General features: G+C 40.9%; 1 protein-coding gene across 1 annotated transcript in view; it reads right to left on the reverse strand.

Annotated features, from left to right (window-relative positions):
* NRG1 (neuregulin 1) overlaps positions 1 to 21,280 on the reverse strand; it is a 1,130,425-nt gene that overhangs the window by 607,719 nt on the left and 501,426 nt on the right. The window lies entirely within an intron of this gene.

The raw sequence follows: 21,280 nt of genomic DNA on the forward strand, positions 1-21,280 counted from the left end.
AAAAATTTAGCATCTGTGATTTTAAACTATTATGATGATGATGAGTCACAGTAACCATGCTAATAACTTTGTTTTCATATTACAAAAGCTTTCACAGGTACTATTAATAGTATATTTGAGCACTATGTTTATCCAGAGAGAATGGTAAGGTAATGGTCAGTATCCCTATTTCCTAACAATTTTGGGGGGTGGGGAATGGCAGTAAATCATACAGCGTTAGTTTTCAATTCTTTGAACAATACAGAAAATTCAAATAAAAAAGGAAAAATAATGCTGAATTCCACCCCCTCACAGGAAACCACGGCCAGTGGTCTGGTGAACACCCCTCCACTCACCTGTTTCTTGACACGTACATGTAACAGACATGCCGATGTCTCAAATGGGACCATACTCAGTGTTCACTCCACAAGCATTAACTGAACACCAAGCCTGGATGTAGGGGTTACTGGTGGAGTTGGAGGGAAGAGCACAGTTTGAAAGACATTTGGAGTTAAAAGGTGTCAGGATGGATTAGATACAGAAGATGAGAAAGATCAGGGGACAAGGATAATTTGTGGGTTTTGCATCTGAAAGACTGGTTGCTGGGACATCTATTTAGGATGAGGCAAGCACTCCCTTCTGTGATACTTTTTACTAATTAATAGGCTATGATAATTGTCCATGCCTATCAATATACTTGCACAATATCACTTTTAATGACTGCATAGATTTCATGTTATTTATAGTTTTTATGCATAGTCAGCTATTCTTAAATTGACAAACACTACAGTTGTTTCCAATTTGTCACAATTTCCAATAAGGTTGCATTGAATATCTTTATAAAGACATTTGGCTTTATATTCAATTATCTTCTTCAGATATATTGTAGGAAGGGGAAATTGATGCTTTTGAATTATGGAGTTGGAGAAGACTCTTGAGAGTCCCTTGGACTGCAAGAAGATCCAATCAATCCATCCTAAAGGAAATCAGTCCTGAATATTCATTGGATGGATTGATGCTGAAGCTGAAACTCCAATACTTTGGCCACCTGATGTGAAGAACTGACTCATTGGAAAAGAGCCTGATTCTGGGAAAGATTGAAGGCAGGAGGAGGAGGGGACGACAGAGGATGAGGTGGTTGGATGGCATTACTGACTCAAAGGACATGAGTTGAGCATGCTCCGGGAGTTGGTGATGGACAGGGAAGCCTGGCATGCTGCAGTCCATGGGGTCACAAAGAGTCAGACTGAGCAACTGAACTGAACTGAAAGGGTATCAGAACAAACATTTTGATATACACTGTCCTCCATTAAAACTGCACCAATGGAAGCTCACATCAACAGAACAGGAGATTGCCTACCACCTATCAATCTATCTTTGTCAACTCTGGGTACCAATGCTCTTTTAAAGCCTTTCTTTGAATATGTCCATTTAAAAATAGATGAAGATTCAGAGAGGTGAAGTAACTCACACCATGTCACACAGCTAGAGCAGGGAAGCTGGAGAGAATATCCAGTGTTCCCACTGAATGCTTGTTCTGTTCAATCTGTAATTTTAAGGCATTATCTCTCAAAAAGACAAAAAAAGTAAAACAGAAGTTCAAACTCTTTACAGATGGCGCATCTTTGGTCCTAGCCCTACCCCTCAGGGTTCAGAAGTAATAATCCCCGCACTGGACTCCATCAACAATGCGCCAAACAGGACGATGCTGAAGGGAAAACCCTGACAGCCCCCTGAATCAAAGATTTTTCTTCTTCTGGGTCTTTGCACTGAAAACTATCAAGAAATTGATGCCTTGGGGCTAAAACATTAACATCTAAAATCCTCTTCTTAAAATACAAAAAGTTGCTTGTTATGATAACAAACACGTCATAACCAGTGGCAAGGTGGAGTGACTTAAACCGTGCACCTTCAGAGCCCAGAAGAAATGCAGCTGACAGCACAGGGTAGTGTTGACATGGGAAAGCCAGCCATAGGCAGGTGAGCGGAGAGAATACAAGTAAGGGAAACTCCACTTAAACTCACAATACAGTACACAGCCTGCCAAGATGCCTGGAATGTTCAGTACAGTGTAGTGACCTCCTTGAATGAGATTTCAACTCGGCACAAAAGACACGGCACAAAGATAGGTGAAAGAGGAGAGTGAAAAAGTTGGCTTAAAGCTCAACTTTCAGAAAATGAAGATCATGGTACCTGGTCCCATCACTTCATGGGAAAGAGATGGGGAAACAGTGGAAACAGTGTCAGACTTTATTTTTTGGGGCTCCAAAATTACTGCAGATGGTGACTGCAGCCATGAAATTAAAAGACGCTTACTCCTTGGAAGGAAAGTTATGACCAACCTAGATAGCATATACAAAAGCAGAGACATTACTTTGCCAACTAAGGTCTGTCTAGTCAAGGCTATGGTTTTTCCTGTGGTCATGTATGGATGTGAGAGTTGGACTGTGAAGAAGGCTGAGGGCCAAAGAATTGATGCCTTTGAACTGTGGTGTTGGAGAAGACTCTTGAGAGTCCCTTGGACTGCAAGGAGATCCAACCAGTCCATTCTGAAAGAGAGCAGCCCTGGGATTTCTTTGGAAGGAATGATGCTAAAACTGCAGCTCCAGTACTTTGGCCACCTCATGCGAAGAGTTGACTCACTGGAAAAGACTCTGATGCTGGGAGGGATTGGGGGCAGGAGGAAAAGGGGACGACAGAGGACAAGATGGCTGGATGGCATCACTGACTCAATTGACGTGAAGCTGAGTGAACTCCAGGAGTTGGTGATGGACAGGGAGGCCTGGCGTGCTGTGATTCATGAAGTCACAAAGAGTCGGACACGACTGAGTGACTGACCTGAACTGAACTGAAAGGTAGGTCACCAAGTCTTCAATTCTACTTCTTTTATGACATCCTCCTCCCCAATGTAGATCCTTGCCCCTATACACACAGACATTTCTCACCAAAATTTAGGTCCTCAGGGGGCACTTCTGCAAGGACTGCAGCGGACATGTGCTAAGCAAGACTACAGTGGCTGGAGTGGGCTGGGCTCTGGGACCCATGAGACTCGAGGTTTCCTTTCTTTGGGAACCAACCAGTCTGTCTGGCCCACGCAATATGCTCTGGCCAAAAATGCTCTCGCCAGAGAATGGAAGGCGAAGTCCAGAGATAAGGTGTAGGTTGAGAGGAAATTAATGCTGACTGTTTCTGTACATACCACACATCTTACAAGGCATGTAATTCTCTAATTAAACCCTCATGATAATCTCTCAATCTCTTATCCCCCCTCCTTTTTTTTTGCCACATGTTTTCACGCTGTTCTTCCCTCAGCTTTTTAAAGAAATCAAAAGTTTTTCTATACAAAAGCTTCCTCCAACAAATAGGTGGAAGAAACATCAAATGACACTGTTTTCAGAAAACAAAGCTACGGAGGCTAAGATTAACAAGAAATTTTTTCCACCGAATCACGAAGTTTAAACGCGCTTTCACCAGTCCTTTGCTAGTGACATCAAACAAATTTCAAGGAATAGGCAATTTCCTGACTAATTATAAGTTTCAAGTCATTTGTGACAATTTTCTTTGTGGAAAATCTAATAGTTATAGGTCTCTATTGCTGACAGTCAATACAACAAAAGGCAGAGAACTGCAAAGATTTCCATTGATTAGGTTAATGTGCCTTGGGTTTATCGTTCTGAACATCATTTTATACAGATAGGGAGGACCCAGGAGACCAACTCTGACTCCAGGATATACTTGAAAGCTATGCATATGATTAATCTTCATTTTAGTAATTTCATCAAGGTCTATCTTTTTCCCCTAAGGGAAGTGAAACCATCAAAGCTAGTCAGTAGGAAATTATGCTTTGGTTCCAATTAATAAGCATTTTACACTCTTCACAAGGTCTACTAGGAGATCATCAGTGACACAGACTTAAAGGAACCAACACGAAAACGTTCTCATAGAGTCAGACAGCCCCTCTCCTACACACATGTCCTGGTGAACAGCTTCAGGTTCTGACTTTGCACTTTGCTCCAGAGACACTGAGCATACAGAATTCCTCCTTCTCTTATGCCCTTCCTTGATACTCACCTAAATTTCTAGGTATTTAGACACTGATCCAGTGTGGTTTACATCAGACCTGGGCTATGAAGTATTGCCCTCCATAAAACTATGGTCACTAAGAAGGTGTTTCGCACCTTACAGTTTGCACCCTTTCCCGAAGAACTCCAAAGACCAGAGATTCTGGGCTCACTTTCCAAAACCTGCATGGAATTAGTTGAATTTTAAGGGAGACAGGGCATCAGAAAATGCCAGCCCTAGCCTGTACTCGGAGAAGGCAATGGCACCCCACTCCAGTACTCTTGCCTGGAAAATCCCATGGATGGAGGCTGCAGTCCATGGGGTTGCTAAGAGTTGGACACAACTGAGTGACTTCACTTTCACTTTTCACTTTCATGCATTGGAGAAGGAAATGGCAACCCACTTCAGTGTTCTTGCCTGGAGAATCCCAGGGACAGAGGAGCCTGGTGGGCTGCCGTCCATGGGGTCGCAGAGTCGGATACGACTGAAGAGACGTAGCAGCAGCAGCAGCAGCCTGTACTACAAACACTGTTAAAGATAATAAGCATTCGAACACCATGGATGGGTGGCCACATTCATGATGTTCACGTCTCTTCATGTTCTAAAGTCAGGTGGCTCCATCATTTCTGTACCTTCTGTTTATGAGAATTAGAAAAAGCACTTACTTCCTCTAGGGTAGACACAGACCCATGCACAGAACTAATACTTAGTAAAAGGTGACTAGTTGATTTTAGCCCTTGACTGGGGACTCTGTTCAGTACACATATAGCATGATTATTTACAGCAGCCCTGTAGGCATTACAGAAAAAGTCACATACTCCAATCTGAGCATTGAACTTCAGGAACAAAAACTTAGAATCAAGATTAACTGGAATTCTGTTCATATGTATTTATAAGAGATATTATTCTCATATGTTTATATGAATGTCTACTTTGTTTTTAAATGAATAGTTTAAGCAGGCCCTCATTTGGGCTTCCCTGGTAGCTCAGCTGGTAAAGAATCTGCCTGCAACACGGGAGACCTGGGTTTGATCCCTGGGTGGGGAAGATCCCCTGGAGGAGGGCATGGCAACCCACTTCAGCATTCTTGCCTGGAGAATCCCCAAGGATAGAGGAGCCTGGCAGACTATAGTCCATGGGGCTGCAGAGTCAGACACGACTGAGCAACTATGTACTTAAGCATCTAAGAATGGCATTCATCCTAATAAGAGAAAAGAGAATTAGATGTACTTAGTAGGTTCTGGTGTAAGTATTCCAGAAAACAAGAAAGCAATTTGTTCTTCTTTAATATTTTTTATCCTTTTCCTGGGAAATCTCTATTTATACCTTCCCAGGCCAGACATTAGGTAGAACAAAGAGGAGGAGAGAAGGAAAGATTGAGGCTTTGGCTGAATTTGGTTACCTCTAACTTTGGATTTTTCCACCCAGTTGGCTAAGCCAAGATGAGACTGTGAAACTCCAGTCAGACACAAGCCAACAGAGGCGAGAAATGGAAGATAAAATAATGGAAATCAATGCAAACAAAAGGGCACTGCCTATCACTCAAGCTTCAAATGCTGTTTCAAAAAATGACAAGTATGCATGCGTTGAAACCTAGCAATACACTTAAAAACTGGAACTGAGGAAAAGACATAGCCACAGGACTTCAGGGGTGACCCAAGAATCTGCTGTAATTATTCCATTATTTTCAGTTGTTGTGATCATGGAACTATTTGACCTGTAATGTCCTTATTTTAGTGGGCACCTTAAAGGATTCATCCATCCCAGCTCAGCATTTTTAGCCAGTCCCTGCTGCATCCAATGATGTACAAAACATTCCAGACAAAATCTCAGCCCCCCAAGAGTGTGAGTCCCAAGGAGGATTTATTTTCACTGTGGAACAACCCATGTTTCTAGCCATTTGTATTCAGGCAATTCAAGTGTTTTCAAGAATATTCTACTAAAAATGTAATTACTTCTCTTTTAATAGAGAAAACAAAAAGAAGGAAGAAATTAGAAGAGACCTCCAGTAAATTGACTTGACTTTTTGTTTCCAAAGATTTGATAAAATCTCATACCGAAAGACAGTATAGAACTAAGCAATTTCAGCCTAGCTTAGAGTCAAATATCTTCTACACTCTTACTAATTCAATTCAATAAATATTCACTGTATCTTTAGCAGACACTATTTAGACAATACACACAAACACAGATGCTCCTGGAATAATAATGTGGCCATTTAAATAGGAATCCACAGAAGGGTAGCTTCTGTAGCAAAAACTTTAAAAGTTGCGAGAAAAAAAGTGAGTTTAGCTCATAATCTACTCAAATATATTCTAGATTTTTAGATAAAGGCACAAGCTGTTCTAGAAGAACTATGCAAAGTGGGAGATGCATAGATCAACAGATTCGAGGTGATCTTGTCAAAGTTTTCAGTGCAGCTCAGACACTCAGGCTTTATCCAGGGTTTTGGACATTCTTCTAAATTCACTAACATGTAGTAACTCCTCTAATTCTTTCAATAATCCTATGAGAAAGTACTCTTATTGTATCCATTGTACCCTTGAAATATTGGAAGCACAGAGATTTTACAAAATCGCACAAAGGGTAAAGCCAATATTTGGGACCCTAGAGTCTGCTTCAGAGCTCAAAACTTTAACCCCCTGGCTAGAGTATCCTCCAAATGCTTACAGGAAGGGGAACAGTAACATTAATACAAACTTGCAGGTAGACGAAGCAGCTCTGTGAAAAGATGAGAAGCGGCACACTTCCTAGGCCTGGAGAGGACAACGCCCCATCTGGAGAGTGGGCTTACTCAATTTCAGGCAGGAATTTGGGTCCAGTTGCCAGATCTGATTTTTCCAGACAAGCAGATAATTTATTTTATGGGAAACCCCATGAGTTATAGATGCTGGAAACTATTCCCAACAAATAAGCCAAAGAAAAGATATCCAAGGTCTAGATATTTGTGACATCTGCTCTGTTTTGAATGGAGTGGCTCTGAGCCTTTTATTTGGGGCAGGAGGGGGGTTTGCCGAGGGGTCATATTACCCTTTGAGAATCCAGTGAAAAATATACAAGTTCTCAGAAAAGTAGTTCTAAACATACACCTAAAAATGGTTTTGCCTACAATTTTTCAGAGGCTAAGCATGGTCCTTGGGCTTCCAGGCTGACAGTCACACACACATAGCCATCCTTATACAGCTTTTCTTCATGCTCAGTGGTGAAGAAATCCACCCACCAATGCAGGAGAAACAGGTTTGATCCCTGGGTCAGGAAGATCCCCTGTTGACTTTGGAAAGAAGAGGAGGTAACTCAGTGTTGAATGAAATATGATGAACTATAAGTTTTAGGAAAAGAGCAGGCTTAGGTAACTGCCCTAATAGCTTCCCACATTTCATCCCTTTATTCCTGTGTTGGACCAAAAAAGTCTCCTGAGAAATATACTTGTCCAAATTTCATGAAAAACCAAGTTCATGCCACTGTTAATTCATATCCACTCAATGGGGTACAGAGAGCCTGTTGTATGTTAGGCACAGTGGAAATAATGGGAAAAGAAGTACACCAAGCAACTACGGCTTCTGTCTCCATGGAGCTCATCATCTGGTGAAGAATGGGCATTTCCAGTATACTTCCATTTTCTGTTACTACAAGTTATTGAAATACAGAATAATCCAGTATCAGGAGATTTTTAGCCCTAACTAAATCTAATTTATTCCTATGTTGTTGTTGTTCAGTTGCTAAGTCATGTCCAACTCTTTGTGATCTCATGGTCTGCAGCTCGCCAGGCTTCCCTGTCCTTCACCATCTCTGGAGTTTGCGCAAACTCATGTCCATTGAGTCAGTGATGCCATCCAACCATCTCATCCTCTGTCACCCTCTTCTCTTCCTGCTCTCAATCTTTCCCAGCATCGGGGTCTCTTCCAGTGAGTCAGCTCTTCACATCAGGTGGCCAAAGTATTGGAGCTTCAGCTTCAGTTCTTCCAATAAATATTCAGGATTGACTTCCTTTCGGATTGACTGATTTGATCTCCTTGCTGTCCAAGGGACTCTCAAGAATCCTCCAGCACCACAATCTGAAAACATCAGTTCTTCGGTGCTCAACCATCTTTATGGTCCAACTCTCACATTCATACATGACTACTAGGAATACCATAGCTTCGACTATATGGAACTTTGTTGGCAAAGTGATGTCTCATTTGTTTTATTATTAGTACAAAAAATTCCAGGAATATTAGCACACAGGCAACTCCTTTGGAAGGCAAATAAGTATTTCTTCCTATGAAAAGTCATAGCAACTTAGCCTGCAGATACAGACCACATGCGCATAGACCAATCAGACGAAGAAGCAGTCACATGGCTTCTATTGTTCTCAAGCTGACAGAGCCTTAACTCAGAGGCTGGTAGACCAGTAGACTGCAGGTTCTGATTGCTGTCTGAAAGTCTGCATTTCACGCATGCCAGGAAGGACCTCTGTCTGGGGCCTTCATGATATGACAAAGGAAGTAATATGGATTTAGCTTACATCACATTTATCACACTAAGACTCTTAAGATACATGCAAAAATTTGGTTTAAACTCAAGACAGACATAAATGCACATTTAGAAACCTGATCCATATTCTAACATGTGCCTGATATAATTCTGTATTTGTACATCTGTGCTTGCCCTATTTCAAAAACATTTCTTTCTTTCTCAGAGGCCAAATTCTCTTATTATCTCATCGGTCTAATGAATAATTTATAAGTACAAGCAAAAAAAAATCAAGGCTTTCTTGGGCTCTGTGCTCCAATACTCCAAGACGGGGGAAAATGGAAAGGCGGTCTCAATAGTATTAAATGCTCTGGCCCCTTCCAATTTGCTAGGCAGATGTTCTCCAGACCAGTAGCTGGCATTCCTCAGCTAGGAAAGAGAAATTCCCCCTCCAAAACACATGTTTAGAAATTGGAAGATTGTAGATGTCGCCTATTTGTGGTCTCTGAAGGTCAATGACACATGAGTAGAAGAATAATCATGCCAAATATTGATTTTCCAAAGCAAGTGTGCTGATGGACTCTTCAAGGAGATTACACAGCCGAGGAAGTCTGCGAATTAACAAATGTTATCAACCCTCACATCACAAGGACCTGGCATCCCATGACTGCAAATAACAAAAGGGCAGGAAAATGTAAACACAACCAAGTCACCTTTGCCATCCCCAGGTACCAGTCATTAGGACTTTGAACATCCTGAGATGATCTGGTCAACCAGATGCACTGGATATCCATTCATCTATCAGTTCAAAGAATGCCTGATGTCAGGCTGAATGAGGCTCCTGGGGCTGTAGGTATAGGGAAGCCATAAGTCTCCTTACATTAAATTGTGTTTTCATGCAGTGCAAATAGACACTTAATAGCTGGTTTGATCCCCTACCCAGGAAACTGATGGAAGAGGACAGCTACTTTCAGGGGATGGTAACAGAGTCCAAAGATGTCACACAGAGCTAAAGATTACTGGCAAACCTCCAGCAGTGCGAACTCGCCCTGAACAGACTTTTTTTTTCCAGCCTTGGGAATATTAGTCATGAAATCCAAGCAGCCATTCTTTTTTATTTTATTTTTTTTTCAAACTGGAAAAGCAATGAGTTTTATTAGTTGAAGTTACATGAAGTTTTTTTTTTTTTTTTCCTACTGTTTGTTGTATGGCATGCCCGGAGCTGGGCAAGATTTTGGCACATGTCTCCATGGAACAAATGAAACAGTTATCCTGATCTTTAGACAGACAGTCATTTGTCAATTTTTCAAATGTTATGTGGTGATGAGGGGGGAAGTCAGGAACACATTGGATATGTGGATACATACTTAACATACACACACATATATGCCAAACTCAAGCAACTATCTGATATCTGACAAATAACACATCTGTAGACACAGGTTGGATAAATGGTTCCACCAAAATTGGACATTAGCAAAGGTTTCACAGGCCAAAATTTAGCTTCAGGAGTAAAAGAAAGAAGAGAAACATGCCTTATGTCTTTGGAGTGCATTAGTGGTTCTTAACGAAAAATATCAACTAACTTATAACTAACATTTCTATAGCTTGTGCTAACAATGCCCAAGTGTTAGAGGAATATCCACACTGTGTCCAAGTTCCTCAGTTTTATGTAATGACTACTTTATCTTCCCTTGGCAGCTTACCACTGTCCTGGTACCACATCCCTTGACCGTGTCCTAGAATGGCCCACTGACTTTCCTGAGTCCTTCCTTTACTTGGTAAGAACCAACCAACTCATCATTACATAGTTTTGATCCCTATGTGAAGCTTTTTAAAGATCCCCTGAGAAGCACAATGTAGATTTCCTGTTTTGAAAGAGTTTAAGATATTAATGAGATGTGCTCATCAGTACCAAGTACCAGATTAAAATAATTGATGGAGAGAGGGAAGGTGAGGTGAAAGAAGGAGGAGAAAGCGAGAGAGAACAGACAGAGAATGAGAGAGAAAAGAGAAGAGAAAACAGAGAGATGGAGAGTGAAAGAGCAGGCACCACAGCAAGAACCCAAAGGCTCTCAAAGGCATTGATACGAATGTAAGTTCTGAGTTCAGAGGAAGGCTAAGTGGGACTGAGATGCTCAGGAGAAAGGAGGTGGAGGTGATGGGACTCCAGAGGTGCCTTGAAGAACTTGATTCGCTAAGAGGAAGAGGAGGAACATTTCAGGAGATGAGAAAGACGTGAGTAATGCAGAGTAACTAGAGATGACAGGAGAAATATCTGCCTGCCTGAAAGAGAATCTGTACTACAGAGAAGGAAAAATAAAGTTGGATAGGCAGGAAGGATTCAGATGACTGTAGGTCTTGGGTGTTGGTTGAGTCTCTGCATGAAGGAAATAAATGATACCCCCCTGCCTGACAACATCACGGACATCGAACAGATGGCTCAGTACGGGTGAGAGAAATCCATCTACATAAAGGATAGCCCTGACCTTCAGGGCTGTTGATTCAAATTCCAGAATTGCAGTGTTCAAGTGATTCCTTCCTCCAGCAAGGGAATACTTCCTGACAGGGATAATCATAGACCCTGGGTCCCTCAGGCATTTAGCAGCTGAGTCAGTGTGCCATGCGGGGAAAGAAACAGGACCGTCCCACTGCATTCACGACTACAAAACTTACAGCTACTGAATCCAACAGTCCATGATTCAGTGCATCTCAGCTACAAATGAATACCTTATGGGATCACCTTAGGCTGCATAAATAAGGAACCTCCCTTAGAAAATATGAAGCATACCCAAAATAAGCCACGTGAGTCTTGTCACCAAGAGTTTATCATACATTATAAGCATGCATTCTCATCTTGCTATTTGCAACCTTATCTTTTAAAGCTAAGCAAACACATTCGTATACTTCCAAATACACTAAGATATGCATTAACATGCCTTGAGTATTTCTATAATCTGTATATATAAAACAGAAGGCTTCCCTGGTAGCTCAGTGGTAAAGAACATGCCTGCCAATGCTGGAGACACGGGTTTGATCCCTGGGTTGGGAAGAGGCCTTGGAGAAGGAAATGGCAACCCACTCTAATATTCTTGCCTGGGAGATCCCATGGACAGAGGAGCCTGGTGGGCTACAGCCCATGGGGTCACAAAGAGTCGGACACAACTGAACGACTTCACTTTCACTTTTCACTTTCATGCCTTGGAGAAGGAAATGGCAACCCACTCCAGTGTTCTTGCCTGGAAAATCCCAGGGATGGGGGAGCCTGGTGGGCTGCCGTCTATGGGGTCGCACAGAGTCGGACACAACTGAAGCGACTTAGCAGCAGCAGCAGAGACATTTACACTTGACCTTGAATGATGAATGTGATTTCCCCAGGTGGAAATGGAATAGGAGAGGGGACATTGCACATCAAGACACAGAATCATGAGTGCTACGTTCCAGAAAACTCAACTCTGCGTGTGCCTGGAGACTGAGTGAGTGGCGGATGAGGGAAGATGTGGTCAGAATGGTTACCTGAGCTCAAAATATTGAGTACTTTTTTATGCCATGTTAATGGCAAAATATTTAATTCCTTTTTGCCTTCTCTTTTGAAAAAATGCCTGGCTGAGACTTAAGAGAGGAAATAAGAAAAACAAAACTGGGTTCAACCATTCCCCCATTAGAAACTGTTTTGAGCCTCCCAAGGAGCCTGGCCTCAGACCATTCTTATGCACTGAGCTCCCAGGATCGTGGGTACCAATGCGCCACAGTTACCATTTCAGGTCCTGGAAAAGGGCAAAAGCTGTGTTCTGCTTGGCACCGTGTTATTGCCGTGAAACTTGCATTCTGTAAGGAAAACGCTTTGCTTGTATCCCCTGCCTTGGGGACCCCATGCTGAGCTTTAGATGTTTGTCTTTCTTGGATGCTGGGCTTAAATAAGGACCCCCATGGAGAGTGCAGCCACATTCAGTCCTCAGCACAACAATTACATATTCTATTTATTCCACTGTACATGGCCCCAGAAGTTGAAATCCACTCACTATTGTCATAAACTGATGCTAGTGGCTGCTGTCAGGCTCTACCTAGTCAGGCATAGTTGCTGAATATGCAGCAGAGGAGAGAAGCGATGGATGGGGGTGACAGGAGGACTTTAAAGGGGTTCCTGCCTTTCCCCTCCTCCCAACAGGAGAGTGGCCATCCTTCCATGATATTACAACCCTCTTCTGTTTCTGCGTCTAGATCCTTCAGCCCCAAGAGCACCCCAGCAAACACAGGATAGGTTTTAAGTGTCTGGCAAACCTAAGAAAACAATCGTAATATAAAGCTGATTTTGGCAAAACAATTACATATAAAACACACATTTAGGAATGAGCAAGAAGATTCAGACTAGAAGTGAATAAATACTGCCTGGCCTGCGGCAGCATAGAATCACTCAAAAGGCAGAGAAAGCAATTTTCTGATACCCAAATGGAGACAGGCAACCGGAACTTGAGCTATGGGCATGCCGTGTACATCAGGGCTGTCAAAGAGGAGGTGGAGGAGAGGAAGAAGTAACACCTAGGACCAGAGTCTGAGTCTGCACTGGCTCTCCGTCTGGACAACTGTCTGTAGGTGAAACAGACTGTCAAATATGTGGACTCCCTTAGTACTTTACATATGCACATATGCAGAAACAGTATCACTTCCACTAAATATCTTTACAGACAAATATCAAGTTAACTGCTTTGTAGGATAATATCCTTATATTACTAAAAGAGAAACTGGCAACCAAGTGGCAAAGGAACTTAAAAATGCATGATAGACATAAACATATTTATTGATTCTCTACCTAATAAGCCAGAGATATATCACATGCCTCTGTAATATGTAATTACCTCTTCATACGCCCTGAAAATACTGCTGCTGCTAAGTCGCTTCAGTCATGTCTGACTTTGTGCAACCCCATAGACAGCAGCCCACCAGGCTCCCCCGTCCCTGGGACTCTCCAGGCAAGAATACTGCAGTGGGTTGCCATTTCCTTCTCCAAGGCATGAAAGTGAAAAGTGAAAGTGAAGTCGCTTGGTCATGTCCGACTCTTAGCGGCCCCATGGACTGGCTCCTCTGTCCATGGGATTTTCCAGGCAAGGGTACTGGAGTGGGTTGCCATTGCCTTCTCCAGAAAACGTATGATATACTATTAATTATTATTAATTAAATGTAGTTCACTGTCTGCGGGTTAGTCAAGTACAACTAATACTAGGGTATTACATGAGGCCCAATTATTTAATATGAATTGTCATCTAAGTGTAAGAATATACAATTTGATTGTAACCAATGTTTGAGTAAAGTACTTACCATCTTGGAGCCTCTTTGGAATATCTAAATATGCTGGAACCCTGATCAACTCTTTACCTGATAATGTTAAAATATTTGTCTGTACAACCAAATTGCAAGGGGCTCTTGGTAGCCAAAAGGAGCTACGGGCTCCTGCGACAAGCCACTCATGTTAAACTCGATATTTAAACCCATCTATACACACCATGCCTGCATCAGAGCCACTGAATATTGCTAGGTTGGTGAAAGTATGTCACCATAATCAGATCTCAAGTGGACAATCAAAACTGTCTACCACCTGTGGAGAACCGTGAGGGACCTGAGAAGTTACTCTTTCCTTCTTAAAGCGTTAACCTGTCCCTGTTCCATGGACGCTGCCTGGAGACGTGAGATTCAAGATCAGAGACCAAGGACTTTATGTGATAAGAAGAGCAAGAGTCAGTTCGTCAGTATTTGTGCTGGTTCCCTGAGCTCTAGTTCTCAGAAGGCAATGTGCAAGAGCCAGGTAGCATCTGGTACACACAGGCAGGTTTCATTTACAAGACAGAAAACATGCGTTAGGGAACCTGAATATTTTATAACAGGCAGTAAAATCTGTCGGACCTTTGCCCCAGAAGGTGACATTCTCATTGTCCTGAACAGTAAGTAGACAGGCTTTGGAGGAAGACACTATTTCTCTCTCCCAAGGAGGTTCACTCTACAGCCCTGAAGAAAAGTCCTGAAACAAGGGAGTTAGCGATTCTGACTGTAAGATGAGCAAAAAGGCAAAAGATCTGCAGAGACCTGCGTCCTCATCTCTTCAGTGTGATCCTCACTTTCACAGATGACTGTTCCCACCTTCTCCCTCCTCAGACACCTGAGCCGCCACTGCCGCAGCACACACCCTCTGCTCCTTCGCTTCCTTCTAGCTTGGTTTTGTTCCTTTTTAGTTTCTTTTCCTGGCTTCTATTTCTCTGCTCATCTGTAAACGTTAGAGGGATCTTGGGCTCCCTTCTTTTTTCTGTCTGCAATGAACCTAACTGTGTCCCCATAAAATTCCCATACTGAAATCCTAACCCCTCACACAGAGTGTTGGTATTTGGAGATGGGGCCTTTGAGAGTTAATGAAGTTGAGTTGAGGTCAGTAGGGCTCAGCTGACGGAATTAATGCCCTAACAAGGAGAGACATCAAAGCACTTACTACCCCTCCCTTCCTCCCTCTCCCCTTCCCTCTCCACCAAGGAGAAACCATGCACATAACAAGCAAGAAGGCAGCTATCTAAACCCAAAGAGAGCGCTTTCACCAGACGCTAACCCCACTGGTACCTTGATCTTGGACTTCTAGTCTCCAGAACCACGGGAAATAAATCTCTATTGTTTAAACCACCCAATCCATGGTATTTTGTTATGGCAGCCCAAACGAGGACACTATTAGAGTCTAGCTAAGCTATGTACTCTCTAACTTGTTACTTGCCACAGTGTACTCTGTTACACTTTGAATTAAATGCATACTCCTGAACCAAGCTTGAAAGACCCATGATCTGCCCCTGCCTTCCTGTTCAGCCTCATCTTACACCAGCTTTCTCCTCACTCATTATCCTCCAAGCTGTGGTCTATTCAAGAAACAGAAAGAAAGTCACGTCAGCCTTAGGGTCCTCAGGTTAGATGTCTGTCACCCTGATATCCTGTCCTCTCCCACTTCTCCCTATTTTTGCAAGGGTGGTTCTTTGTCATTCAGGTATCGTTTTAAATGTATTTCAGTCTCAAATACCCAACCTAAAACCATCATCCAGTTATTCTCAGGTCACATCATGCTATTTTAATTGTTGGCATCATACTTATCAACACTGCTATTACCTCCTTGGTAATGAGGATTTCTTGGACAATTTCTTGCTTGCTCTGATATGCCTACTACTTAAACAGCATTTGGAACAATACATATTTCTCAAATAAATGGATAGCTGGATGAACAAAAGAATAAATAACGTGTAAGAACTGGCAGAGGTCGGGGTTCCCTGAAGAACAACACAAGTAATTAAACCAGTAAGATTCTTTTATTATCTTATGGCACAAGCTGGTCCACATATATAGAAGTTATTCAGGCATCTGGGGGCCTTTCATTTGAAGATGAACTACTTTAATTCACACTTTATGTCTAGAGAGTGCTTTTATTTATTTATATATATTTTTTGTGGCACCTCCAAATTTTAATGCATGGAAGCAGACCCACACACGTATATGTATCACTTGACTCATGACAAAGGTGATATTACAGAGCTATAGGGAAAGAATACTCTTTTCAACAAAAGACTAAGTCAACTAGATGGCAAAACAGGAAGCAAAACTAGAATCTTTCCCTCACTATACATACGTGGATCTAAATGTGAAAAGTAAAACGATAAGACTTTCTGTTTAAAAAAAAAAAAAATTAGGGTAGACAAGGATTTCTTAAACAGGACACAAAAAGCTGTAACTGTAAAAGAAAAACCATGGTAAAATGAATAATGCATTTACAGGGAGCTTTTAAATCACTTTCTGATAAACATATTCCACAGGGTCGCAAAAGAGTTGGACACAACTTAGCAACTAAACAACAAACATCATCCCTAAACTTCCTACTTCATGAGCAATAACACTTAAAACTAAGTGGTGTTATGGAAATAATGTGTAAGACTTGACTTTGCTATTTTATCTTTTAAATTGATTTATTTATAAAAACGTTTTAGTATCTGTTACTTTGGCCACCTCATGCGAAGAGTTGACTCACTGGAACAGACTCTGATGCTAGGAGGGCTTGGGGGCAGGAGGAGAAGGGGACGACAGAGGATGAGATGGCTGGATGGCATCACTGACTCGATGGACGTGAGTCTGAGTGAACTCTGGGAGTTGGTGATGGACAGGGAGGCCTGGTGTGCTGCGATTCATGGGGTTGCAAAGAGTCGGACACAACTGAGCAACTGAACTGAACTGAACTGCACTGATGTATAGTCACCATGTAGAGGCTGAGATTTTGACAGCAAGAAAAAGGCTCTTTTCTTTAGAGAATCTGTAAGTAATAAGATGCAAAATGCGGAAGCAACTACATATAGCTGGGCACAGTTCCTTGGCAGAATATGAAATTCTTTTATCTTGTGTTCTAAGTTTTAACTTGGTAAAATTACATTCATTGCTAATCTATGTTTCTCAAAAAATGTATATTCATAAAATAATCCCTCGAGTAACTGTGTTTTAGAGTCATGAAAAATTAAAAAAAAAAGCATTTTATCTTATTTTTGAATAGTCTATGAACAGATCTAAGAACTTACCACTATTTAATTTGAAATTTTCTAGTCAACCATTGTGTTGCCTTGAGCAGAACTTTTAATAGCCTGCTGCCTCAAGTTCTTAATCAGGAAAACAGATTAACAAAATAAACATCTCATTTTCAAACCAACTGGATATAATAAACGTAAAGTCGTGATCTTTTCACAAATCTAGTTTTATAAAGAGCATTGATGATGAAGTGTGTGATAGAATAAAAAGTGATACCTCCTCAATTGTGATGAATGTTTATTATCATCTCTCTAGGAAAGAAAGAAAAGATTTCTTGGAAGACAGACCCTAGGGTATTGAAACCAACAGCTCTTTGAATTGCATAAAGTCTCAATCAGAAGCAAATATCAGTTCAACTCCATTGTTTCCTATCACTGCTATCTTCTGAATAACATCTTAGATGGCTTTATTGAAATGTAAAAAGGAAAAAAAAATGGCCTTGAATCTGGCCATGGTAGAAATACTGACACCACAGAATTTGGCAAACCTTAGAAATCAAGGTTTTGCTCTCAGTCACTCTTTCTGTCTCCCCAACTCAGACTGAAGAGCTGCTCATTAAACCACATCACTGATTCCAATCCTCAGATGCATGTAGAAATCCTGTCTCCTACCATTATAAACACATGTGCACACATCAATGGGATCCCTGGGGTAAAGACATTGGAATAAAGTTTCAGAAAGATCTGGATCCGATGTTCTGAGATGGAATCCAGCTTGTGAAATCACACACCATCTATGAGACCTGCCAGCCTGCAGAATGGAGTCTTCCCAGAGACATAGGAAAGAAGGATGGGAGAGAGGGAGGAAGAGAGAAAGATCCATTTCTTCCCTAAAAGTTTCTATTTCTTGCTTATATAACCCAGAATCTGAAAGTACTATAAGCCTGGAAAACTCCCTTAGATGTAAAGATAGATGATTAAACTGCATTCCTCTTAATTAAAATAAAAGATAGTTTTAAGTGAAACTAGGAAGCAGATTCTGTATTTGAAAGATCACTGGTGCATAGATTTGAATATTACACTCCATAAAGACAGCCCATTGTGCTAATAGCAAAGCAGTCAACACTACATTATCTCTGATGCATCCTTTCATCTACTCACACACAAACACGATAATTTATCACAAAGAGCCACTTCCGCACACCCCATAACCAGAGCATGGGAAGGGGGCTTAGTGAATAGGAAATAAAAATGCAAATCTAAAGATGTATCATTTTTAGATCACAGCACCACTTAAGTCTAGGACCAGAGTAGGTCCATCACTCTGTGTTTCCTGCCCCTTGCCAAGGCCAGAAGCCCTTCAAGTCTCTGTATTTGTATTTACATAAAGGTGTAACCCCCACATGTCAATCTCTTACCTTTTAGTAACTAGTATGATGTATTGAAAAGAACCTGGCCTTAAGAACCAGGCAGTTCAAATGGAAAAAGACAGAAAGCCCAGAAATAAACCCATGCACCTATGGGTACCTTATTTGTGACAAAGGAGGCAAGAATAATATAATGGGGCAAAGACAGCCTCTTCAATAAATGGTGCTGGGAAAACTACATGTTTGTTTGAAAACTACATGTTATTGAAAATTATTTGTTTTCAATAAATGGTTCTGGGACAGCTACATGTAAAAGAATGAAATTAGAACACTTCCTAACACCGTACACAAAGATAAACTCAAAATGGATTAAAGACCTAAATGTAAGACCAGAAACTATAAAACTCTTAGAGGAAAACATAGGCAAAACACTCGATGACATAAATCAAAGCAAGATCCTCTATGACTCACCTCTTAGAGTAACAGAAATAAAAACAAAAGTAAACAAGTGGGATCTGATTAAACTTAAAAGCTTTTGCACAGCAAAGGACACTATAAGCAAGATGAAAAACAACGCTCAGAATGGGAGAAAATAATAGCACATGAAGCAACTGACAAAGGATTAATTTCCAAAATATACAAGCAGCTCATAAACACAATACCAGAAAAACAAACAACCCAATCAAAAAGTGGGGAAAAGACTTAAACAGATGAAAACATGCAGATGGCTAACACACAAAGGAAAAGATGCTCAACCTTGCTCATTATTAGAGAAATGCAAATCAAAACTACAATGAGATACCACCTCACACTGGTCTGAATGGCCATTATCAAAAAGTCTACAAACAATAAATGCTGGAGAGGATGTTGGAGAAGAGGGAATGCTTTTGCACTGTTGGTGGGAATGTAAATTGATACAGTCACTACAGAAGCCAGTACGGAGATTCCTTAAAAATCTAGGAAGAAAACCACCGTATGACCCAGCAATCCCACTCCTAGGCATATACCCTGGGGAAACCAAAACGGAAAAAGACACATGTACCCCATTGTTCACTGCAGCACTATTTACGATAGCTAGAACATGGAAGCAACCTAGATGCCCATCAACAGATGAATGGATAAAGAAGTTGTGTTACATAAACACAATGGAATATTACTCAGCCATAAAAAGGAACACTTTTGAGTCAGTTCTAATGAGATGGATGAACCCAGAACCTATTATACTGAGTAAAGTAAGTCAGAAAGAGAAAGATAAATATTGTATTCTAACGCATATATATGGAATCTAGAAAAATAGTACTGAAGAATTTACTTACAGGGCAGCAATGGAGAAACAGACATAGAGAGTAGATTATGGACATGGGGAGTAGGGGAGGAGAGGGTGAGATGTATGGAGAGAATAACATGGAAACTTACATTACTGTATGTAAAATAGATAGCCATGGGCATTTCCTGTATGGCTCAGGAAACTCAAACAGGGGCTCTGTATCAACCTAGAGGGGTGGGATGGGGAGGGAGATGGGAGGGAGATTCAAAAGGGAGGGGATATATGTATACCTATGGTTGATTCATGTTGAGGTTTGACAGAAAACAAAATTCTGTAAAGCAAGTATCCTTCAATTAAAAAATTAATTAAATAAATTTTTAAAAAAAGAACCAGGCATTTCAAATGTTGGGTTACAATCCTGCCTCTTTTAATAGATGGATGTCATTGGAAAGTCAGATATTTAATGTGAAATTTTTTCTTACCCTTCAGTTGGGAATCATAACATCTACCTCACAAGGTTATCATGGAAATGACCCACATGAAAGACAGGGGACATGTTACACAATACACAATAAATCCTCTGTAACAGTCCTCCTCTCTTCCCTTCTCTTATCTTTACTTCCTGTCAAAAATGAGGGAGCAATTCTTAACTTGTTAGGACAAGAACATAATGGCTACGGGCCAGTTAGTGAAAACATCTAGATAATTAGCCCAAAGAGGGATTTTAATTTGAATCTTATTTATTATTCAATGTGGAGTTGATTATTCTTTAAAGAAACAATAACAACAACTATGCTTTAAATAAAATATCCCTTTCAGTGACCTTGCTTGGGTTTTTTTTGTTTCTAGCCTTGGGAAAAAAAATCTGGAAGCTCTTTTAATAAGATGGCTGCAGAAAATAAGTTGAGAGTTCACCGTTCCTGACTAGAGACAACCTCAGTAATTATGCAAAAGGAAGGAAATAATTACCATTTTATAATATTCCTATCACACAGGATGCTATTATGTGCTTTATCAACATTTACACTGAGTTCTCCCATAGCTACGGGATTAAGACAATAACAGCAATTAACAACAAAGGCATTAATACAAATAGCACACATCTTTCATTTCACACCTTTCTCTTGGGGATTCTAAATGCTTTTCACATATTAGTGTACTAGCCTTAGAGGAAATGAACTACAACAGGCCACAGGTTTGCACAATATCAACATGGAAATTGATGCAACTAGAGAGAGAGGTTCAGTAAAACAGGAGATCCTTCTCTGAAGCTCTTTTCATCACTCTTGAATGGCCCCTGGGCATTAGACTTTATGGATATTTCACTCAACATGGAGATAAATATGCAATTTGCTATCCTGAAGCACTTTATGGGTGATAAAAGGAATCGTGGAAGAAGAGATGCTTTTTCATAAGTTGAACATACATAGACAGTAATGCAGCCTATTTCTATACAGCCCTAATTTCCAACTGTTTAAGAGTTTTTATACTTCTTCCTCACATCCTTTTTTTGTATATAGTTTTTTCCAACATTTTATTTTATATTGAAGTACAGCTAATTAACAATGTTGTGATAGTTTCTGGTGGACAGCAAAGCAACTCAGCCACACATACACTTGTATTGAAAA

This window comes from Capricornis sumatraensis, chromosome 4 (genome assembly GCF_032405125.1).
Source record: "Capricornis sumatraensis isolate serow.1 chromosome 4, serow.2, whole genome shotgun sequence".
NCBI lineage: Eukaryota > Metazoa > Chordata > Mammalia > Artiodactyla > Bovidae > Capricornis > Capricornis sumatraensis.